The 26,273-nt window shown below is 34.2% G+C and overlaps 1 long non-coding RNA gene across 1 annotated transcript in view; it reads right to left on the bottom strand.

Annotated features, from left to right (window-relative positions):
- Positions 1–4,577: 4,577 nt before the first annotated feature.
- Positions 4,578–26,273, bottom strand: part of LOC123384602 — a 502,068-nt gene continuing 480,372 nt past the window's right edge. The window contains exon 3 of the long non-coding RNA XR_006595949.1: positions 4,578–12,094. This is a non-coding gene — a long non-coding RNA (uncharacterized LOC123384602). The remainder of the gene's footprint in view (positions 12,095–26,273) is intronic.

Here is a 26,273-nt window from a genome sequence, read left to right as displayed (position 1 = left end):
GATGATACAAAAAGTAATTAAATGTTGTTTGGTAAGGGAGGAGACGGGTAAATGCTAGATTATGCTTGGTTTATTTGGGTAATTACTCTTACCAGAAAAAAAGGTTAATACACATACACACATGCACACACACACACACACACACACACATAAAGGAAACTCAAGGCAAGGATGATCCAGTGTGTGATGTGGTATATGCTGTAAAAAATGTGCTTATGGTCATAGGCCCATTGACACATAGTTTTTCCTGTCAAGGACGTCCCTTCGTATGAGGTTATATTTTAGAACAATCTCAAATCAGCAAATGAGACACACTGAGCCATTGGAAATTAGTTCTGGCATAGGCATTTCAGGGAAAAGTCAAACTTACCAGGAATATCTGTCAAGCCTAGTCAAAATATTGATGCCTTTTCTAGATTTGAATAAATTGGACATAATCAAGTTGCCACCAAATGGCTGTTTATTCTCCTTGAGGCACTGTATAATATTGACTTCTTAGCTTTAGTGTCTTCTTCTGAGAGTCTGGACTTTACTCAGTGGTAGTAAATTGTGTGGTAGATTTCTTTTTAATTTTTATAAATTGAGTAGCCTTAAAGAATAATATGCCTCAAGGTTAAGCCCACACATAGCCACCACCTCTACTTCAATGATTACCTCATTCATAGGTTATTGCACAGAAGCTTCAATGTCAGGGACAGTGTCTGGGAAAGTCATCTTGATCACATAATTCACTAGCATTTGGCAGCAATGCTTTTTTTTTTTTTCCGCAGGAAATTCTTTGACACTAAAAGTACACCCTATATTACTACTACTGTAGGTCTGCCCATATATATTTTTCCTAGACCTCTGAAAAACATCTATCTCCTAATTTCTCTCATTTCTGATTACTGGCCAATAAGTCAAAGTATTTAGATATACATATGATTCCATGTACATCTTTACTGAGGAATTTTAAACACAAAGTGGATGGCCACATATAATTGAAGCAAAACAAAATCTTTTAGGGCCAGATATGAGTGGAAATATGGACATTTTTCCTTGCCAGGATAATAAAGATACTATCTTCCTCTTAAACAAAGGTTATGTTTGCTAGCAGCTTCTCATAACACTGGTGTTTCATAATCAAGCTTCCTCACTATGACAAAAACAAAACAAAACATTGAATTTGCAATATCCAACTAGGTCTGCCTCTGTATCACTACCAGGGGACTTTGAGGGGCACAGGGAGTATTTATATACATGAAGCTCAGGCTTCTTTCTATGCCATAATAAAATCTTTTGTCTCTGAACCAAGAGTCTTCTGTCTTCTGTCAGAATCTATGAAATTATGGCAGGTTCACTTACTAACTTCGTAGCAGGGTAAAATCTCATGTAGCCTGTTAAAAGTATTTCTGATATTTATCCTTGCCCATGACCTAGAACAAACCTGATTAAGGCAAGGAAACCTTTAACAATCCTTTGTTAAAATAAGTCAGCTAAAACAATCAAAAAGGATAACTCAAAAGTTATTTTCTGGTTTTATTCAAAGGCATTTTTAATGTTATCTATGAGGAAACTGGGCTTAATTTGCCAATTTATATCTAGCTGTGCAAGAACATGTGTAACAAGTATTTAAAGGGAAATGGAAAAACCATAAGTGTTTGGACTGTAAGACATCATATAAATTATTGGAAATAGGTTGGGACCTAACTATATTAAGTCAAATTTCTGGAAACATTTAAAACTAATGAGAACCTATTCCTTAATTCTAAGAAGTGATAAATATCAAATGAATAATTTCAATTATTTGTGAAATAAATAATCCACATCTTTGGGTGCGCAACATGATAGAAAAATAATGATTGTCACATCCTATGAATCTGTGTGAGGTGACAACTCAACATAGTAGAGAACACTGGAATTCTGCAACAGACAATACAAATTTGAGTGATGGCTACACATTTTTTTTAGCTGTATAACCTTAGGCAATCCATTTTAAAACTCTGAGAAGTTATATATTGTGTCCTAATACATAAATTTGAAATTATAAAACATGTGCTTATATTTTCTACCATGAATCAACTAAGATGATGGATACAGACTCTTCCACATACATTGTTTATGTCAGCTTTACAATAAATACCTTCTTGTGCCATAATTGCCTTATACACTTGTGCCTCCTTTACTAGCTCACAAAATCCCAATACATAGAGACGTAATATTCAATTATATAACTCTCAAATACCTAGCACATTACCTCTGTAAAACTGACTTTTTTGATTAATCTTATTTTTTCAAAACATGCTGAGGATCTTCTTACTGAACTTAGGTATAAGCAGGCTGTATAAAATTATAAACCTATCCCTTGAATCAGGCTGGAAAAAAAAATGCACCAAAACTATTTTCAACTAGTGCCAAGGATAATGCACCAACATTAGTTTCTAAAAGACCTATGCTTAAATTTTAACTCTGTCCCTAATTAGGTATTTCAGTTCTCTTAGAGAGTTTCTAGTTTGCTAAATAAGAATTAAATAGCTATATTACTGTGTTCAGAACAGGACTAATTAAAAGCAATAAAAGTGTCAACCTTTGATATGATGAAGAGCATACATAGATTCTAAATAATCAGTGGTGGTGTTATAGCTGTATTGATAACAAATGCCAAATTTCAAGGAATCATAGTTAACTACAGTATACTGAGAAGTCATTTGTTATTTTCTTTTTACAAATAAGGTTATTTAGATCTATTAAGAAAACAGAACATTAAAGAAGATTGATAATTTTTCAAGATAGGTCAAAGACAATTAATTTAACTACAGTATTTTAAAAAAACTTTTTCCCCCAATCTTTTTGTTATTTAAACATAGATGGAATGTTAAATATTGTGACAGGCTTTGGTATGTGTTTTTTTCATTAAATCATTTAGTCAACAGCAAATGGAAATAATTTTTTTCTACAACAAGTAAAACTACAAGGTGGTTCCACTAAAAGTAAACTGGAAAAAAAGAACATGATTATAAAGAACTGAATTGTAACTAAAATGTCAAGTAGGAAATGAACAGTTCTTTAAGGAATAAGTAGGTCAGTGTACATAATCCTATTCAGTTACTGAAGAATCTACATATATAAAGTAGCTATTGATGTAAATATAGATCACTTCTAGAGATTTATACATTAAAATCTGAAAATTATATGATTCTTTGTGTTATATCTCATTGTATTTAGAAAGGCCTTTATCTAAAAATTGATTTTAAGATTACATTGCAGGGTGGGGCGCCTGGGTGGCTCAGTCGGTTGGGTGTCCGACTTTGGCTCAGGTCATGATCTCACCATTTGTGGGTTCAAGCCCCATGTCGGGCTCTGTGCTGACAGCTTGGAGCCTGGAGCCTGCTTAGGAGTCTGTGTCTCTTTCTCTCTCTGCCCATCCCCCGCTTGTGCTCTGTCTCTATCTCTCAAAAATAAATAAATAAATGTTAAAAAAACATTAAAAAAAAAGATTAGATTTCAGGGGTGCCTGGGTGTCTCAGTCAGGTAGGCATCAGACTTTGGCTCAGGCCATGGTCTCACAGTTCATGAGTTTGAGCCCCATATCAGGCTCTGTGCTATCAGTGCAGAGCCCACTTCAGATCCTCTGTCTCCTTCCTTGTCAGCTGCTCCTCCTCTTGTGTGGTCTCTCTCTCTTTCTCTCTCTCTCTCTCTCTCTCAAAAATAAACATTTTTTTTAAAAGATTAGATTCCAATGAACATAGGGTATTTTGTATTTTTTCAGAAATACAAAGTTTGGTGAACTTTACTTGAACACTGTAATCCTGGAAAACAGTGAAGGTAAGGAAATCCCTCTACTCATTGTGTTCCAGAAAATGGTTTACTACAGAGAACCATCATTCTTATGTGAATGAGACAGGGATGACATAAGACTCCTTGTTCCCTATGACAAGGCCAAACACAGACCTTCCAGATTCCTATTCTTTGCCTCATAAATGATTAGCTCCACTGATTGTTTCCACTGATCAACAGGAACAAAATGCATTCCCACTGGTCAAGTGGAACAAAATGCTTGGCAACCAAACTCTGACTGGAATTCTGTCCTCCCCAGCCATCATCTTTGGCCCACCAGCCCACCTTTAGCCTAGACCAGCATGCATTCTCCTTAAAGACCTCTCCTGAAAGATGGGCTGGCCTCAGGGTAAATCATTCTCAAATCTACTCTTTGTTCACACAGATTTCTCTCCACTTCCTCACACCTGGCTCTTTATAATGTTGTATTCTTCTCTCTATAAAAGAAAAACACTTGGGAGGGACTTTAACAATGACTAAATTAGGATGTCCCTCGCATGAATCCCTCTCTAAGCAACGATAATTTGGCATCCACTCCTAGAACAAAAGTGGTTTTATGAAAGCTGTGGGATCCAGGTATAAATATGTATAATACAGGAAAATTTTAGGTAGGAATGATTTTTATTTAAAAAAAAACATTTATTTAGTTTTTGAGAGACAGAGAGAGACAGGAGCGTGAGCAGGGGAGGGGCAGAGAGAGAGGTAGTCACAGATTCTGGAGCAGGCTCCAGACTCTGAGCTGTCAGCACAGAGACTGATAATGGGGCTTGAACTCACAAACCATGAGATCATAACCTTAGCCAAAGTGGGACCTTTAATAGACTGAGCCACCCAGGTGCCCCAGTAGGTTTGATTTAAAAAAAAATGCATAAAGTCTGAAATATAAAACACCAGCAATGGTAGAAAGGGAAAATGAAGGAAATTTAAAACTGAGTTAATGTGAACATTAGAGCATTTCATATGAAAAACTTTATGATGCATGCAAATCTAGCACAGGGTGGGCATATTAGGGACCACAGGCCAAGTCTGGCTCACTGCATGTCTTTGTTAATCAAGTTACATTGGAGCATAGCCATGATCATTCACGTATGGCTACATTTGTGCTAAAAGAGCAGAGCTGAGTAGTAATGACAGAGAAAGTAAAGCCCAGAAATCCTAACATATTTACTCTCTAGACCTTTATAGAAAACAATTGCTAGCCTCTGGTCTAGTATAATAGAGATTAGCAGATGTTTGTAACAGATTTCAAGAAAAAGAATCGACCATGAATTAAAGAGAAAAATTACAGATAACTAGAAAAAAAATTAATCACCCAAACTATAATTAAACCACAAGGGTACTGTGGCTGAAATATAAAAAAACAACAAGCAAAAGATAAATAATTAGAGAAAATATTGTATTTATGAGGCAGTGTAAATTTTTATAGCTTATTCTCCAACGACTGTATAGCCTGAAAGTGTATTTGAGCAAGAGTATCATAGAAGTTAAACATTTCACTTAAGAAAATAGACCTTAAAATATTAAATCAAATATTAGATAATGAAATCTGATAGAATATGAAAATAATCATATCTAATTACAATGTGAGTTAATTCTTAGCAGACCAGATCAGGTCAGCAGTTAAAAAAATATTTCCAGAAGACTTTTCTAGTAACATTTTCTTAGGCTTTCACACTTGAAATATATTTGAATATTTTAGAAAGAAGCTTTGCTTGATTCAATCTGACCAAATTGTTTTCCTGTACTGATTAACTTTAATGCTATTTGAGTGTTAAAATCAAAGAAGCCAATGTATCTTTGTTTTCATGGATATTTTTCCAGCAGTATCTGGGTTGGAGACTTCAGTTAAGAAAACAAGTAGAGACAGTTCCTTTTCAGTGGCTGCAAAGTCTTGATCAGTCATTAGGAAATATTTGGTAGAGAATTTATGTCTATTCAGTTTAGTAGACAAATAGGAGGTTTATTGAAATATAGATATCAATATCAATGTATCAATATAAATCAATTGATATATTATGATATGATCAATATCATATATTATGATATATTGATATATTAACATATAATAGAACTTAGAGACAGGAAGAGAGAAAAGTTGAACACTATCCAATTAAAATTTCCTAAGGCACAATCTCAGCACATATAGAGAAGTCAGGCCATATTTCTTATAAAATATTCTTAATTACCAAATATTCTTCATGGTGATTTTTCTAGATCTTATCTCCAAACTATTTCCCTTACTCCCTTACTATGCGCTAATTTTCCAACCAAAGTCTGCTAAATTTTGATTCAAGTCTTACTATTTCTACATCCTGCTCCATGATTAATAATACAAAGTACTTCCCCCCACTTCCTTCTGAATAGTGAGGGCTTCTCACGACAAAACTGAAACTAAATAATGTGCTTTGTGTATGTGTGTATGTTGTACACACATGGTCATATATATTTCTTTTACTTTCAACCTCAGATTTTAATTTTTCAAACGTGCTATATGTAACCTTTAGGTTTGAATCCTTGATTCTATAGATTATGAGGTTTATTCTGTGTCTTTTAATGATAATGAAATGAGAGGGAAAATGGGAATTATTTTTTAGAGAATACAAATATGCATACTATTGTGTGCTGCTATTATCACTGCTTGCTGTATAGACACTGATCTCAAAAATGTAGCTATGAGAACAATATATGAATGAATTCATAATTACATCAAACTGGACAACTCAATTTTGTTTATTTTTAAAGAGGCCCTAGCCTTTCACATAAGTCTATTTTTGTTTGTTAGTTTATTTGGTAAATACACAAATAGGCAAAGAGTTTTACATATTTTTATAATGAACATAAATGGACATTTTATATTCATTTAAAATCTATATGCGAGATCTTTATATTTTTGTTTAGTCATTGAATTAAGATCAACTCTAGTGTATACACAGATCTACCTATATTCTAATTTTTCTTTCTAAAAATACTCACACCAAATAGACAGCTTGCTATTAGTAGCATTATCATTATGTGGAACCAGAAAAGTGAAAGGATAGAATAATATGTAGGTTAGAGCCAACTACAAATATGTTTTAAATACAGTAATTAAACAAACGATAGGCATCAATTAAACCGTAGGTGACAAAAGAACAAGATAATACACTTTAATAATTTTCAGCGCTGTTGGTTCATAACACTTTTGTGTATCTATTATAGCAAACAAGAATTTTCCAAGTGTGTAATTCTTAAGCTACAGTTTAGGCACTTCTCCAGGAAGTGAGTTGAGCAGATTGTAATGAGTTGTAAAACAGAATCCCTGCTGTAACTAATTTGTACTTAACACTCCTTTCAGGAAAGAAAAATAAAGTTTTTTTTTTTCATTTGTAATATAATTGCATATAAAATTCAAGGATAATTGAATTTCATAAAATTGTCAATGTCAGTAAGTTACCAGAACATTTTTTGTAACACTGTACACAACATGATTCACTTTCAGCAAATAACAGAAAAAGTATTTTGTCCAGATAATTTCTTATAGGTACATAATGTCATCTATGTGAAATTGTTTTTCCATATTTCATTAAAAGGTATACAAAGACAAAGTCTTTGGAATCAGGCCACTAACTAGTTTGAACATCCCAGTATTATGAACAATTTAAAAGGTAGCCCAACAACCACACTGATAGCAGTATGTTTCTAGAAATAAATAGCAGGGACCCCAAAATGATAAGGATTGACATAAAATTAATTTTTCTTGTAATGATTTTGTTACATATTAGTATCATGATAATGTTGGCTTTGTAAAATAAAGTTTCTGCTATATTTTTTTACATCCTGGTAAATTTTTTGTGATCATGATGCTATTTCTTTCTGAAATATATGTGATAGTTCACTGGAAAATTCAAAAGGGGCTGGAGTTTACTTTGTGGGAATAATTTCAATTAAAATGTTAATTTATTTAATAGATATGAGACTATATTTTCTATTTTTATCAGTTTTTTCAGTGACTTCCATTTCATCTAAAATTTTAAATTTATTATCATAATGTTCATGAAATATTATTATGGGAGCTCATTGTCATAAAGTTGTTATTGAAATTTTGGTCTGGGAGTTGCAATGGGGATATTTATCTATTTAGTCTTAATTTCTCATTTAATTCTACTCTGCTGAGAGAACATATTTTCATTATTTCAGCCAGTCCTTTGGTATTTTTTAAGACTTATTTTACAGTCTAAAGAACAATTTGTGAACTATTCCATATGAACTTCTGTGAACACATTATCTTGCTCTTTTTGGTGTAATACTGAATATACATTCTTTAGATCAATTTTGTTAATCATGTGTTTCAAATCTATGTGCTTTGTGGTTATCTGTTTACATGTACTACTCATTAACTTTTTATTCTTTTCATTTCACTTTTTCATAATTCTGCAAGTCTCCTTCAGACCAATCAAAACAATCTATGCTTGTGATGATTATGTTCACTAAGGTTAATACATGCTTAATATAATATTAGACTGTAATTACATGGATGGTAATGGCCTTGGCTATTTATACATCACTCTTTATCAGTACCAGCTATATAATAAATATAATTACATTTCATGTTGATAATATCAAAAATAAGGTATTCTATCTCAGATTAGATAACTAATTTGATTATATCATTTAATTATTAAGTATTATCTGAGATTCTAATCCCTGTTTTAAATTAAATTCACCACAAAGCTACTCTCAGAATCTTTTTTTACAACATCCATAGTACTACAACCCTAGTATAACCAAGAACAGAGGGAAATCCAGGGAAGACACAAAAGGTGAAAAAGCAGTTAACGTGAAATTAAAATATAAGAAAGTTTGCATAAAATATAGAAAGGGGAGTGGGGGCAGATGCACATTTTTAATTCATTTTTTGCCCCCAAATTATGTCTTGACTGTAGTTATAAATGAAAAAGATTACCTATTGAAAAAGCTGTAAGACAGATGGTTATAATTTGAAATGTTCATAAAAAGATTACATTAGATTGGGTGACAGATTCACTGAATTCTACAGATAATATTTTCTAAGGGATTGTCCTGTAAGGTGAAAAGGGAATGTCTAAATATAGAATATTGATTCATATTTACAACAAGCATAGTTTTAATTCTAGGTCTTATTGTCATATTTAAAGGAAAACATGATCCTATTGCTGTTTTCCTCTTCAACATCCCTCAAAACACATATTTCAGGAAATCTCAAGAGTTAAAATAAAACTTTGTGTTTGGAAATATTCAAAATTTATTGAAATTCATGTATCAGAAATTTCATTCCAATTCTAAATGTAAAAACGTAAATCCTTCAGAAATGCCTGATAAAATATTGCAAAAATAGTCTTGAAACTAAAGGAGTCATAAATAGCAAAAATCATGTATATGTGTGTGTGTATATGTATAATTTTTACTCATTTGTCATAATACTTTTAATTATTCTTCTGTTAATCTTTCTCCTTTCACTTTTCTTACTCTTTCATGCTTAAACATATACACCCCATGCATTTGATGTAAATATTTAAGGATATTAATTAAGGCTGGCTAATAAGTTTATACCTTTGTTTATACCTAACATTAAGATGCTATTGCTAATTTCCAGACCACCTACATTTATGATTGTTTATAAAATACTTAAGAAAGGAATTATCACTTATGCTAAGTATTAGCAATGAACCATAGAAGTTTATGTTGCCCTAGAAATGACACCATCCCAGTTATCATGAGTTTCCCGTTTATTTCAGAAACATTGAGACTTACATATTAGTAGAAATTAACAGACTGAATGCACAAACATACAATATGTGTGTTCATTAGTAAAACTAAATGCAATTTTAAAAGCTTACACATAAAAATATATGTATATAGCAACATAATGATATTGAAGAAAAATTGTTGGGCTTAGACTGTGAAGAAATATGCTCTAAGACCATCTTTACTATTTATTTTCATGACCTCTGGTATGTATTTAACTGTGATGAAACTCAACCTTCTAAGCTTTGACCCAAACCAGAAAGTGGGACTACTCTGAGTATCTACTGTTTCACAAATATAAAATGCAATAATCATAGATTTTGTTCTTACAGTTACACATATTTCAGAATGGATGTGCTTATCCTCTTAACATTTAATAACAGTTCAGATAGAATGCTGCTGTGAAAGTGTTAATTTAGAAAGGAAAAACATGCATGATATCCAGGCAAAAGAAATATAATAAGTACTTTTTTAAAATAAGGGCTAAAACATACTGCCAACGTCCCACTGATCTCTCAAGTTGAAAGATGATTTAGACACTTCACTTAGCTATCAGGAGTCCAAAGTAAAGTTACTCCATAATTAGGCATCTTTTCCATATCTGGAAATTTTGACTACCTTGTGTTGCTTTTCTGCCCTTTTGTACTTAATAACATGAGAATAATCTCTGATTCCACTACTTTTGAATGTCTTTTTCCCCACTCTCTACCTGATACATAGGATCTACTTCTTTCTCAAGATTTACCTTTTAAGCTTTGTGTGCTAGATGAAAGGCAAAGATTCAAGAAGTCTAACAAATTTAGACCTAAGGAATGTTAAGTAGGTTCTGATTATCATCACACACACTAATGGTCCAGAAACAGAAGATAGCAGAAGATATCTCAGGACAGGCTGTGAGGATGAAGATATAAGATTGCTTTACACTGGAGTTCTTTACAATGTTAACTTCACTTGTATTTCAATAATATGCACATTTATCATACTATATGGGTGGGGGCATATATACAACACATTGTTTAACAATGAGTGAAGGAAGCATTGCTAAATGTTAAACTTTCATTGCCTCTTCCTAAGCTAATAAAAATAATTATTCTCCAGCCTCTCATGTAGTTTAGAAAATCCATATAATTGAGATTGGCCAAAACAATAAGAACAGAGGGACTTAAGTCACTTACAGGCCTGGGTGGTTAGAGCCTGTGTGCCTACTCTGTGTTCTGGCTCTCTTCCAGTCTATGAGACGGAAGCAAAGTCACATAACAGGAGGAACTCAGCTCCTTGAGAAAGCCTGAGAGAACCAACCAAACTTGTCACTGTGGTATGAGGGAGAAATAAACTTATAAAAACCCAGATTTCCTCTTCACTCTAAAATAAACATACTAAGTCAAAAGTGTGCTACAAAAAACACCTTAGAAATAGAGGTAATGAAAATTAAGACCGTGGGGGAAAAAATCCAACTTTCAATCCTGTGGTACTAATAAACAATGTCTACTTAATTATGCCCTACATTCTGAGGTGCAGGAAGATATTTTGTAATTACAATTTTTATTTTTATTTTTTAAATATAATAACTCCAGTTCATTCCTTTTTAATTTTTAAATTCTACATTTTTATTCCTCTGAGCGGTCCCTCGAATACTTTTCTCTTCATTATCACCATCAATATCTGTTCTCAGAAAAATGTCTTGTAAAGTAATTTTTATATAGAAATGAGATGGGTTATGCTTCAATTTATTTGATTTAAAAATAAATAGATAGATCCACTGTCAGTACGATATCAGATAACATTATTGAGAGGGCTATTTTTTTCCATAGAAAATGGTAGAAGATATATTACTTACCCTATTATCAGAATGCTTATATGAGTATTCCACATTAGTAGAGTTGCTATGGGGTTGTTTACTACTTTTTACTACTCAAATTCCACTGTACCCCAAATGACAAAGTCCTACTTAGTTTCTTATCAATGTTGCAATTTTCTAAGTCTGACCATTCAATATGGTAGTTATTTCTACAATATGTTTGCATTTTGTAAGTAGGAAAATGACTTATGTATTTATTATCAGTTAAAATACATAATTATAATGTATTATTATAGTCTTAAGGCAAAAATAATGATATGAAAGCTAAACTGTGTAAACCCATTATGATGAACGAGCAAAGAATCTTACGTTCATCATATGTGCCATAAATATCTGCCACGAAATAGAATGAATGAAGGTCCAATTCTAGTCAATCTATTGCCAGGTTAGACTACCCATCTGCTGAAGCACCCGTTATTTCCCTGTCAGCCATTTCTCCACAGTCCAGCTGAATGAAACTGTATTTCCCATGTGTATAACCTGCAAATACTGTTCAGATGGAAATCCTTACATGATACACAGGCCTACCATAAAATTATCCCTCATGATTTCTCAGTATCATATGCTTACTCTCTTACCTTCTCTCTTCCTGTAGCAACCACATCAGCCTTTTCATCTTCAACCACTGTTATCAGGAATCTTTTTTCATTCCATTTTCTGCTTGGAAAAAAAAAGAAAACATTTTGTTGTAACTCTGACAATTCAAATTCATTTTTTGAATGCCATCACGGTAAAATGAGTATCTCAGAAAATGTGGCATTCTTTCTCCTCTGATTTTAAAAAAAGTATATGATCCTCACTCTGCCTTTTTTCTTTCTCAAATTCATCATATTTACTTTTCTTTTTTCTTAGTCATTCACCATGTTTTTTTTAACATTTACCTTTCATTCATATTTTGAAGATTTGTGTGCATGTGTGTGTGAGTGCATGTGAGACAGAGAGAGAGAGAGAGAGAGAACTCAAGAATTATAAAAATCATGGGCAAGAGAGGGAGAGACAAACTTGAGAGATTTACCTCGGTACACAATAACAAAAATAGTTATATTTTTACCACTCATACCTAAATTATTATTATTTTATAAATATTGTGAATCAAATATCCATGTAGATCACTATGTAGGGTAATAAAAATATGAAATCAAATTTTTGCTTAAATATAAAAAGATACTGGAAAGGAAATGTTTGTCAATCTTATTAATACTACTAAAGATTTTATTACACTATTGTTCATTCTTTATTCAATTTATAGCTTTCTTATCTAATTTTATTGTTTAAACATTTTAAAGATATGCTTCATTTTGTTTCTGAAATAACATAGGGCAACATATATAGGAAAAGGAGGGAAGGAAAGAAAACACACTTATTATTTTTCCTCTTATTCTCCTTGTTCTAAGACTTCAGTTATGAAGTTTCTGAAATAATTTGCAAATTTAAAAAATGAGGTGTAATGGCAGCATATTTAGAAGTTCAGCAAAAATATGTCTTGAATTTCTATCTGAAAGAAATAACTGCTAGATCTGAAATGTATTAGCAATTGATATTGAATATAATTAATGTCATTCCATACTCTGTAAACAATATAATCCAAATCAAAAGAAATCTATTTGAATAATTTATGATATAAAATATATGCATGATATAAATTGCACGGGCTACTTGGTTTCTTTGCAATTATTGTCAATGACTAGAAGACACACACTTTGTATCCATAAGGTAGAATGTTAACCTGCATTGGAGAAACAAAAAATTTCAAAATGTTTGAGACAGCATTTAGGATCCTATATGTTTAATTAAATTACTCTATCGGGCGCCTGGGTGGCTCAGTCGGTTAAGCGTCCGACTTCGGCTCAGGTCATGATCTCACGGTCCGTGGGCTCGAGCCCCGTCTCAGGCTCTGTGCTGACAGCTCAGAGCCTGGAGCCTGCTTCAGATTCTGTGTCTCCCTCTCTCTCTGACCCTCCCCCATTCATGCTCTGTCTCCCTCTGTCTCAAAAGTAAATAAACATTAAAAAAAATTAAAAAGAAAATAAATTACCCTATCAATTTTGCATAGAGTTTAGCCAACATTTATTTATCTTGATGCCTAAAAGTAGCTTGACAGTACCCACATGATTTTATATAAAAATCTGAAACCAACTGAATTTCTTGTATTTATGGAAATACTAATATTCAATGCAATACTGTCGGCTCAAACTTCTGTCATTTTGTTAAAGGTAACTGACAGAAAATTATTTGAACCCATAAGAAAGATAATACAGACAATAAAATATTTTGCTTAAATGCAGTAAATTCTACATGTGAACACAACAATGTAGAAATGGAAAGGCCTGCATTCTAGCCATGACATTGTCACTCACAGGCCAAGAAGTGTGAAATATTTTAACTTCTGGATACTTCATTGTTTTCTGTTTTTGTGTAAAATTTTGTCAATAATAGTAACAATTTCTAGAAGATAAGATGAAAGTTACATAGTTGATTGATTATAAGGCATTATAATATCATTAGTAGTTATATTTGGCAATTTTAATAGAAGTATATTGTAATGATAAAAGAAGTTATATATGTAACCAACCTCTTTCTGTTTTAAATCTCATTTGTAAAATGGCTTTCAGTGATTATTTTATAAAGACTTAGTAAGTAAATCCTTTGTATTGCATTTAGGGGCAATTATTTTCTTTCTTTTTTTATAAAAATTTCGTAATGTTTATTCATTTTTGAGAGAGAGAACGTGAGCAGGGGAGGGACAGAGAGAGACAGACAGACAGACAGACAGAATCTGAATCAGGCTCCAGCTGCTAAGCTGTCATCACAGAGTCTGATTCTGGGCTCGAACTCATGGACCATGATATGACCTGAGCTGTAGTCAGACGCTCAACTGACTGAGCCACCCAGGTGCCCAAGGAGCAATTATTTTCTGAAAAAAATAATTGACTGGTTTTCTAAAACTTAATAGTAACTAATCTAGTGATTTGACAATTTCCATAACTTATACCAGACAATCTAGACTTTAAAATAAAGACTGTAACAAGAGATGAAGAAGGGCATTATATCATAAATTAAGGGGCCTATCCACCAAGAAGATCTAACAATTATAAACATTTATGCTCCAAATGTGAAGCACCCAAATATATAAATCAATTACAAACATAAAAATACTCATTGATAATAATACCATAACAGTAGGAGACTTCAACGCCCCACTTACAACAATGGATAGATGATCTAAGCAAAAAATCAACAAGGAAACAATGGCTTTGAATAACACACTGGACCAGATGGACTTAACCGATATATCAGAACGTTTCATCCTACAGTACGGGAATACACATTCTTCTTCACTGCACATGGAACATTCCCCGGAATAGATCACATACTGGGACACAAATCAGCCCTTAACAAGTATGAAAAGATCAAGATCATACCATGCATATTGTTAGACGACAACACTGTGAAACTCTAAATGAACCAAAAAAAATTTTGGAAAGATAACAAATACTTGGAGACAAATGACCACCCTACTAAAAAATGAATGGGCTAAGTAATTAAAGAGTAAATTAAAAAGTACATAGAAGCCATGAAAATAATAACACCACAGCCCAAAACCTCTGGAACATAGCAAAGGTGGTAATAAGAGGGAAGTATATACAATCCAGGCCTTCCTAAAGAAGAAAGAGAGGTCACAGACATACAACCTAACTTTACACCTTAAAGAGCTGGAAAAAAAGAAAACCAGCAAATAAAACCCAAAACCAGCAGAAGACAGGAAATAATAAAGATGAGAGCAGAAATCAATGCTATCAAAACCAAAAAAACAGTAGAACAGGTCAATGAAACCAGAAATTGGTTCTTTGAAAGAATTAACAAAATTGATAAACCCCTAGCCACTTTGGTCGAAAAGAAAAAGGAAAGGACCCAAATAAATAAAATCAAAAATGAAAGAGGGAGATCACAACCAACAGAGCAGAAATACAAACAATTAATAGGAGAATATTATGAGCAATTATACACCAGTAAAATGGGCAATCTGGAAAAAATAGACGAATTCCTAGAAACATATACACTACCAAAACTGAAACAAAAAGAAACAGAAAATTTGAACAGACCCATAACCAGGAAAGAAATCTCCCAAAGAACAAGAGTCTAGGGCCAGATGGCTTTCCAGGAGAATTCTACCAAATATTTTAAGAAGAGTACACCTTCTTTAAATATACCTATTCTCTTGAAACTGTTCCAAAAATTAGAAATGGAAGGAAAACTTCCAAACTCTTTCTATGAAGCCAGCATTACCTTGATTCCAAAACCAGAGACCCCACTAAAAAGGAGAACTATAGACCAATTTCCCTGATGAACATGGATGCCAAAATCCTCAACAAGACATTAGCTAACTGGATACAATAATACATTAAAAAAACTATTCACCAGGACCAAATGGGATTTATACCTGGGATGCAGGGCTGGCTCAATATCCACAAAACAATTAATGTGATACATCACATCAATAAAAGATAGGACAAGAACCATATGATCCTCTCAATAGATGCAGAGGAAGCATTTGACAAAATACAGCATGCTTTCTTGATAAAAACCCTCAAGAAAGTAGGGATAGAAGGATCATACCTCAAGATCATAAAAGCCATATATGAATGACCCAACGCTAATATCCTCAATGAGGAAAAACTGAGAGCTTTCTGCCTAAGGTCAGGAACAAGACAGGGATGTCCACTTTCACCACTGTTATTCAACATAGTATTAGAGGTCTTAGCCTCAGCAATCAGAAAACACAAAGAAAAAAAAAAGGCATCCAAATTGGCCAGGAGGAGGTAAAACTTTCACTCCTCACAGATGACATGATACTCTATATGGAAAACCCAAAAGATTCCACAAAAAAACTGTTAGAACTGATCCATGAATTCAGCAAAGTCACAGGATATAAAAATCAATGCACAGATATCAGTTGCATTCCTATATACCAATAATGAAGCAACAGAAAGAGAAAGCAAGGAATCAATCCCATTTAAAATTGCACCAAAACCCATAAAATATCTAGGAATAAATCTAACCAAAGGGGTGAAAAATCTATACATTGAAAAGTAGAGAAAGCTTATGAAAGAATTTGAAGAGGACACAAAGAAATGGAAAAATATTCCATGCTCCTGGATAGGAAGAACAAATATTGTTAAAATATCAATTACCAAAGCAATCTACATATTCAATGCAATCCCTATCAAAATAACACCAACATTCTTCACAGAGCTAGAAAAATAATCCTAAAATTTGTATGGAACCAGAAAGGATCCTGAATAGTCAAAGAAATCTTGAGAAAGAAAACTAAAGCAGGAGGCATCACAATCCCAGACTTCAAGACGTATTACAAAGCTGTAATCATCAAGACAGTATGGTACTGGCACAAAAACAGACACTCAGATCAATGGAACAGAATAGAGAACCCAGAAACGGACCCACAAATGTATGGCCAACTAGTTTTTAACAAAGCAGGAAGGAATATCCAATGGAAAAAAGACAGTCTCTTCAGCAAGCAGTGCTGGGAAAACTGGACAGTACCATGCAGAAAAATGAACCTGGACCACTTTCTTACACCATACACAAAAATAAACTCAAAATGGATGAAAGTCCTAAACGTAAGACAGGAAGCCATCAAAATCCTCGAGGAGAAAGCAGGCAAAAATCTCTTTGACCTCGGCCAAATCAACTTCTTACTCAACACATCTCTGGAGTCCAGGGAATCCAAAGCAAAAACGAACTATTGGGACCTCATCAAGATAAAAAGCTTCTGCACAGTGAAGGAAACAATCAGCAAAATCAAAAGGCAACCAACAGAATGGGAGAAGATATTTGCAAACGACATACCAGAAAGGATTAGTATCCAAAATCTATAGAGAATTTATCAAGCTCAACAGCCAAAAACAAATAATCCAGTGATGAAATGGGCAAAAGTCATGAATAGACACTTCTCCAAAGAAGACATCCAGATGGTCAACCGACACATGAAAAATGCTCAACATCACTCATCATCAGGGAAATACAAATCAAAACCACAATGAGATACCACCTTAAACTTGTCAGAATGGCTAACATTCACAACTCAGGCAATGACAGATGTTGGCGAGGATGCAGAGAAAGAGGATCTCTTTTGCATTGTTGGTGGGAATGCAAGCTGGTGCAGCCACTCTGGAAAACAGTATGGAGGTTCCTCAAAATATTAAAAATAGAACTACCCTATGACCCAGCAATTACACTACTAGGTATTTATCCAAGGGATACAGGTATGCATTTTTGAAGGGACACATGCACCCTAATGGTTATAGCAACACTATCAACAATAGCCAAAGTATGGAAAGAGCCCAAATGTCCATCGATGGATGAATGGATAAAAAAGATGAATGGATAAAGAAATACGATGGAGTGTTACTCAGCAATCAAAAAGAATGAAATCTTGCTATTTGCAACTACGTGGATGGAACTAGAGGGTATTATGGTAAGCAAAATTAGTCAGTCACAGAAAGACGAAAATCATATGACTTCACTCATCTGAGGACTTTAATATACAAAACAGATGAACACGAGGGAAGGGAAGCAAAAGTGATATATAAAAACAGGGAGGGAGACAAAACATAAGAGATGCTTAAATATAAAGAACAAACAGAGGGTTGCTGGAGGGGTTGAGCTTGGGGAGGATGGGCTAACTGGATGAGGGGCTTAAGGAATCTACTCCTAAAATCATTGTTGCACCATGTGCTAACTAACTTGGATGTAAATTATAAAAAATTCAAAAAAAATATTTTATCTAAAAAAAAGTTGTGGGTTTTTTTGGTTTGAATTTTATTTTTTATTTTGTATTTTAGAGAGGGAGAGAGAGCATGAGCAGGAGAGGGGCAGGGAGAGAGAGAGAGAGAATCCCAAGAAGGCCCCACTATCAGTGCCAAGCTCCATGTGGGGCTTGATCCCATGACCATGAGGAAAAACATAAGCTAAAATCAATAACTGGATGCCTAACTGACTGGGCCACCCAGGTGCCCCTGTGTTTTTGTTTTTTTTTTTTTTTAAAGTTCAACCAAAAAAAACCCGGGAATAATAAGTTTGTTATTACTGACTATATAGCATCATATATTCAAAATCCACATTAATATTGAGAAATCCATCTCAAAATACACATGCAAAAGTTGTTTATTTGAAAAGGAAGCACTGTGAAATCGTTAATTTATATCCACTAGAAACAAGATTCTTCTGGAAAAAACTGACTTACCACAGTGTATACAAAAGAAATAAGGAGAAAAGATAAGGAAAATAAGAAATATATTATTTTGTTCCAGCTTTACTGTTAACTTAGAATACAGAAGGCAATGTTCTCCAAGATAATAATTGAGTTACAGCCTTTTCATAGGTTTGTACACTTTAATGACTCTCAACAGGATCAACATCAAATAATAAATAAAGGTATTAAATATGGTTTTCAAATTATTCAGTGAAAATGTAAAATTTCAGACAACCTAGGCATGATATATGTTGCATTTAGTCTCCTATGAGCTGACATGTTATTTGAATAATATATATAATTCATAACAAATTTACAGCTAAGGGAGTCATGCAATAATTAAAAGTAAATTGAGGGGCACCTGGGTGGCTCAGTCAGTTAAGCATAGGACTTTTAATTTCAGCTCAGTTCACCATCTCAGGATCGTGGGATCAAGCCCCGTGTAGGGCTCTGTGCTGACAGTACGAAGCCTGTTTGGCATTCTCTTTCTTCTTCTTTCTTTCTGCCCCTCCCTCCCTTACTCACTCTCTCTCCTTCTCTGTCTCTCTCCATCTCAAATAAATAAACATTAAATTTTTTTTAAATTAAATTGAAACAAATTCTACTTGTTAATCTGTGCTTCTTAGAAACCATACGAGGAGCACACTTTCCTTCACTTCCCTCTTCATTATAGGCAGATATTGCACTTCTTTCTTCAGCTTTCCTTAAATTTGCCCTTCCAGCCTTACACCATTTTCATTCCGTTCTTCTCCTCTACCTCTTTCTACCACTGAATCATGAAAGCTCAAATATACGTATTTCATCATGATTGTCTGAAGCAAAGGAGGAGAAAAATCCAAGAAACCAGAAGTTCCTTCAGTAAGCACAGCAAACTTACTCAGATAGTAGTTAATTTAATCCAGGTTTAGAGTATTTCCATGCCTTTTATTATATTCAGGAGAGTTGCAACAGTTATACATTTTGAAAAACAAAACAGAACAACAACAAAAAAGGAGAATGGAATGAGAACAAGATAGACAGGCCAAATGGAAAGCTACTTGAGTGGTAAAGGAAAGAGAAGGTTGATGGCCTTGGAGAAAGAGGAAGGAGAATGTGCAAGATCATACTAGTTTGGATGTACAGATGAGTGAGGGAATCATCATGGCAGTATTCACCAGGTTTAATAACTGGCTATGGTGACAGTTACTGACAGAACTAGAAGTAGAGGATGAGTAAATTTGGAGGAAGAAATTTAGCAATACACAGGTAAAGGCTAGAATGGATATGGGAGAGAGTTGTTTCAGGTGAAAGATAGTTGATAAGTCTGTATTTGTATGGAAAAAGTTCAGGAGAGAGAGAGAGATCAGATAATTAGGAGAGAGGGTAACTTAAATATAGTTATTACCACAGAGAATGTTATATTTTAAAGGTGAGAAGAGAGTTAAGTTTAACAAGGATCAGTACAGGGAATTTTTTCTCTCTCCCTCTCTCTCAGTCTCCCTCCCAGTTCCCACCCCTCCTCCTCTTTTTTATTTTTTCCTCCCTCTTTCTCTCTTTTAGCTGTGGGCTGTTTTCTATCCATCCTAGCAAGCTTAATCCAGCAATAAGGAAAACAAAAAGAGTCATGCTAAAGAGCCAGGACCTAAACATTGGGGCAGTCAAATCAGAAATGTAATCAGTATTTGCATGAACACAATTCAGACAAGATAATGAGGTGCTGAGGGAAAAAATTTAAAAACATAATTAAAGTTTTCACAGTTCAAATCTAAAAGCCCAGACAATTATTCCATTTTGCTGTGGCAATTAAAATTGTTTTTATTTTCCTTTTTACAAGTATCTCATCTTCATGACTCTGATTTTTGAAAGAAAATTACTAATGTGGATTTGTTATTGACTGGGAACTCGACAGGTATGAACTGATACTGCTGATAATACTGCAATGATTCTCCAGCTCACAAATACCTGTATTTTGGTCTTTTTTTTTCTCAGGTAACAGACAACTTCTACTAAAAATTATGTTTCTAGTTTTACATTTTTCAATTTTTATTTTAACATAAATATACTCTGCAGAGCACAGAGGTTCTTATCTGTTTTGTGGTAATGTCCATATTTCTAGTGGCAAAAATAGAAAATGAAACAGAACATTTGTAAGAGCAGGAGAAATAAAAATATCCTTACTCCTTACCTTTCATCAAATCACATAAAATTTACAAGTTATGTTCAATTTAGGGCATTTTTGATAATAAAAGAATACTGCTATTAATCATACTAGAACAACGGGTAACACCTGAAAATCTCCTGAACAAAATATTCTCCATCTTTAGAGTAACTAAAAGGAATTACAATATGCCTAAACCCCAATTCAACAATATCTGAACAAATCTGATCCAAGGTCTTTAAAGTAGGGTTGCCAGATAAAATATGAGAAGCCAAATTACATATGAACTTCAAATAAACAATGTATATACATTTTTAGATGAGTAAGCCCCAACTATTACATGGGTATATTTATACCACTAGAAAGAAAAAGAAAAAGAAAGAGAGAAAGAAAAAGAAAAAGAGAAAGAAAGAAAGAAAGAAAGAAAGAAAGAAAGAAAGAAAGAAAGAAAGAAAGAAAGAAAGAAAGTACTAGTTAAATATCTGATTTAATACTAGTTAAATATCTGAGATTAAAATTTAACTCGGGGCGCCTGGGTGGCTCAGTCAGTTAAGCATCCGACTTCAGCTCAGGTCATGATCTCGCGGTCCGTGAGTTCGAGCCCCGCATCGGGCTCTGGGCTGATGGCTCAGAGCCTGGAGCCTGCTTCCGATTCTGTGTCTCCCTCTCTGCCCCTCCCCCGTTCATGCTCTGTCTCTCTCTGTCTCAAAAATAAATAAACATTAAAAAAAAAATTTAACTGGGTCTCTGTATTTTTATTTGCTAAATCTGGCAACTTTATTACAATAAATCTCAAGAAAATAGTTTTGGTAGATCTAGTTTGTATTCAGATGAAATTGGAACAGGGAATATTCTGTGGCATTTTGTCTAACTTTTTAAAATGGTTTATAGCATGCATTTATAGATACGTTACTTAGTAAAAAAAGTAAAATTTACAACTCATAAAGTGGAATTTTCTTCATTGAAAATTCAACTCTTCTGTAAGTTTTCACTTGTTTTATTATGTATTCCCTGCATTACTGCAATTTTACTAATTCAAACCATAAGTTAGGTTTTAATTATGAGTAAAAAGCTGGGCAGGATTAGTGAATATTTAATCATTTTATCTGGAATATCCCTTTCCAGAGAAATGTGTCTAAGTTTCCTAGACACTGGTGTCTTTTTTATTTTTTGAATTATTATGGTTCTTAATCATACAGTATAAATTGGGCAAGGTTATTAAATATTAACTGATTATTTGATCTTAATACTCTGGATTATGCCATGCCTGAGTAATTTAGTTGAAGGTCCCATGCTGTTCAAAGTAATATAGGGGCGCCTGGGTGGCGCAGTCGGTTAAGCGTCCGACTTCAGCCAGGTCACGATCTCACGGTCCGTGAGTTTGAGCCCCGCGTCGGGCTCTGGGCTGATGGCTCAGAGCCTGGAGCCTGTTTCCGATTCTGTGTCTCCCTCTCTCTCTGCCCCTCCCCCGTTCATGCTCTGTCTCTCTCTGTCCCAAAAATAAATAAAAAACGTTGAAAAAAAAATCAAAGTAATACAGCTTATCTTCTATAAACAATGTAAGGATCACTTTTAAAACCTTGAAGATAGGTTAGTAAGAAGAAAGGAAGGAAATAAATAAACAGACAAATAAATAAATACATAAAAGAAAGGAAAAAGTCAAGATTTTTGATGTGATATATTTCATCTTATTCCCCAATCTCCTCATATCTAAAAAACAAAAAACAAAAACAAAATAATGTACATTTGACCAATTCAAAAGGCTTTCCTGTCTTAAGAGCAGGCTTCATTCATGAACTCAGGAGATTTAGCTGTTTATTTCAATAGATTTTGTCCCAGGATCCTGCTCTCCCATACTGTGGAATTCTAGATTGTTCAAAGTGCTAAAATAAACTTAGGAAGAATTCAGTTCCTCCAAATGTACTTTATTCTATTATCAGAGAAAATCTTTGGCTCACAGGGTCTAATTTTATCAGAATTAATTTACAAATGATTTCAGTTTAGCCTTTCAGAATTAAATAGAGAGTGCACATACAACTGTGATTATGATAAGGAGAGAGGCCACATTATTAAATTATTCCCTTACCATTTCAAAGAATGTATCAAATACTACCTTGAACTTTGAATTAAATGTGTAAATTTTACTTTTTTAATATATTTAATCATGTAAGCATCAATGTATTTAAATTTTGCAAGTTTAGACAGAAATTCATTTTATCACAAAAGATATTTTGATAATATTTAATTACTTTGTGTGAATATAACTACTAAATTATCATGAAACATCTACAAAGTGTAGATAAGAAATTATTTTGACCTTTCAGTGTTTTTTGGTTTATGTTTTTAAAGAAGGCTTCACTCCTACTTGAGATCTTTGTCTTATCTGCGCAGATAAACAGTATTTGCTGCATGCTGCATATGCATATTCATATACTTATGTGTTTGCTGTATTGTAGTAATGCAAAGAGTTTTTCTGTCTCCAGTAAGTTCTGCAAAATTATAGCTGCTCAATATGTTACTTACTAAAGTAAGTGTTCCTTTCATTCTGTTTAAACTTTGCAAAGAACCAGTAGGTTAACTATGTATATTCTAACTCATTTAAAACCTGCTAAATACTCATGATTAATAGGTAAATATCTAGCATATTTATATATACTTCTATATATATTTATGTACCTATCAAGAATCATTGGTGTTTTATTCCAAATTTATTTAACCCAGTTGTACTTGTTATTTTATTTACAAAATATCAATATAAATAACAGTATTTCTAGAAAAAAATAACATACATTTTGGAAAGACATGATAAAGGAATTTGGAAAGATGACAGAGTGGGAGGACTCTGGGTCACTCTGTCCCATGTTTACAACTAGATATCATCCACATCCAAGTCAATAAACTGGAGAGCAATCCAAAGACGGGCAGAACAAACTCCACAACTAGATATAGAGAAGAAGCTGCATTTGAAGGGTGAAGAAGTTTAGAAAGTCAGAGGGAGGCTGCCCACACGAGGAGGGAGATAACATGTTTGAGAGGGCAGAGAAATGGGCCCTTGCATCAAGGGGCTCATATGGGGAAGACTAATCCCCAAAATGTTTGGCTTTAAAAATCAGTGGGGCTGAATTCTATGAGTTTGTAAAACCAGCGAGACTTGGAGCCTGGAACTTTAAAAGTCAGCTGACTAAGCACTGGGCCAGCCTGGAGGGTCAGTGATAGCTGGGTCACTGCCCTTAAAGAGATAGCAGCCTGCATGGACAGGCAAAATAAAAATGGCAGTTTACACAATGCCAGGGGCAAGCAGGAGAAAGATCTGTTCATACTGATTTTGAAGTGTGTTGGGGGCTTCTCCAAAAATGAGGGAGCTGGCAGATGCCATTTTCCTTGTCCCCCCTCCCCCGGCAAAAATACAGAGCGATCTGCTGGAGAGCCCTGCATAGATACTGGCTACCTAATCTGCTAGCAGTCATGCCCACAAAGTTCTCCTGAAGACTCTCAACTCCAAGCCTGCTAGCCTTGGCCCTGAGTTCAGGAAAATTCTGTTAAATACTCATGCAGGTCACACTGAGATGCCAGGTGCACAGCTGCCACCTCACACTGTGTCTAGCTACCATGCAGTGTCCAACTGCTATGCAGCACCCATCTCTCAGGCAGCACCAAACCACAGTTGCTGGGCCCAGCTTCATGCCACACTCAGCCCCACACCCCTGGCTGCCCCAGTGCGCAGCCACTGCAGCGCTTTGGGAGATCAGGCATAAGACTAGTGGCCCAGTGCAAATTTTGCTGACACTGATGCCCTGCTCTCCCATGGCACACCCTCTCAGAACTGGCCTGCCTGGATCCCACTAATGCCACAAAGAGCAAGCACAACCCACAATATGCAGAGAGTCAGTGAGGGTGACTGCAGTGAAAGGAAATGGGGCTCACACAACAGCAGCGTGGCAGCAAAACACATGGGATACTGTCCGGAAGTGCCAGATTCTGGTGAATAGGGAACACTACACCGCAGAGCACTACAGGATCTTTTCTTCATAAAGTCACTACTTGCAAGAGCAGAAGACATAGCTGACTTTCTTAACACAGAGAAACAGACAGAGGCAGACAAAATGAAGAGACAGAGAAATTTACGCCAAATGAAAGAATAGGATAAGACCACAGCCGGGATCCAAGTAAAACAGATATAAGTAATATGTCTGATAGATAGTTTAAGCAATGATCATAAATATACTCAATGGACTGAAGAGAAGAGTGGGAGATGTGGGTGAGACTATGAAGACAGAGATAAGGAATAACATACAAGAGATAAAATGAAAAAAAAAAATGCTGGATAGAATGAACAGCAGGACGGAGGATGCAGAGGAATAAATTAGTGACCTAGAAGAGTAATAGAAAGTAATCAAGCTGAACAAAAGTCAGAAAACTAATTATGCAAAACAAGAATAGACTTAGGTAACTCAGTGACTCCATCAAATATAACAATATTTGTATTATCAGAGTCCCAGAAGAGTAACAGAGAGTAAAGGGGGCAGAAAATTTATTTTAAGAAATAATTGCTGAAAACCTCCCAATCTGGGGAAGAAAACAGATATCCAGAGCAAGGAGGCATAGAGAACTCCCATCAAAATCAATAAAAGCAGACCCACACCAAGACATATTTTAATTAAATTGGGATGATATATTCAACGTGATGAATGGGGAAAATCTCCAGCCAAGAATACTTTATCAAGTAAAGCTATCATTCAGGACAGGAGAGATAGTTTCCCAGACAAACAACAACTAGAGAAGTTCATGACCAATAAACCAGCTCTATAAGGAATATTAAAAGGGGCTTTTTGACTAGAACGGAGAAACCAAAAGTGATAGTACAAAAGACACAAAGCAGTAGAAATGAATATTTAGGTAAATAATTAGTCAAGGAACTCACAAAGGATATAAGATATAATAACATATACCTAAAACTTGGGAAGCAGAGGAGAAAAAATGGATTTAAGCTTAAACAACAATTAACAATACAGATTGTTATATACAGAAGAGGTTACACACAAACCTAATGGTGTAGCCATATATCAAAAACAACTAATAAATGTTCACAGAATAAAGAGGAAGAAATCCAAATATATCATTAAAGAAAATAAGGGGAACATGTAAAAGTAACAGACCAGAAAGGATCAAAGAAAATCTTTAGAAATAACCACAAAACAAATAATACAATGACACAGTACATATCTATCAATTGTTACTTTGAATGTAAATAGACTAAACATTCCAGTGAAAAGACACGGGGTGACAGAATGCATAAGAAAATAAGACCCATCTATGTGCTATTCATTTTAGACCTAAGAACACTTACAGATTGTAAGGTGATGGAGAAACATCTATCATGCAAATAGATGTCAAAAAAAAAAAAAAGGCAGAGTAGTAATACTTAT

Source organism: Felis catus, chromosome A1 (assembly GCF_018350175.1).
Source record: "Felis catus isolate Fca126 chromosome A1, F.catus_Fca126_mat1.0, whole genome shotgun sequence".
NCBI classification, from domain to species: Eukaryota; Metazoa; Chordata; class Mammalia; order Carnivora; family Felidae; genus Felis; species Felis catus.
The sequence above is the reverse complement of the archived record's forward strand: the minus strand, read 5'-3'. Positions and strand labels throughout refer to the sequence as shown.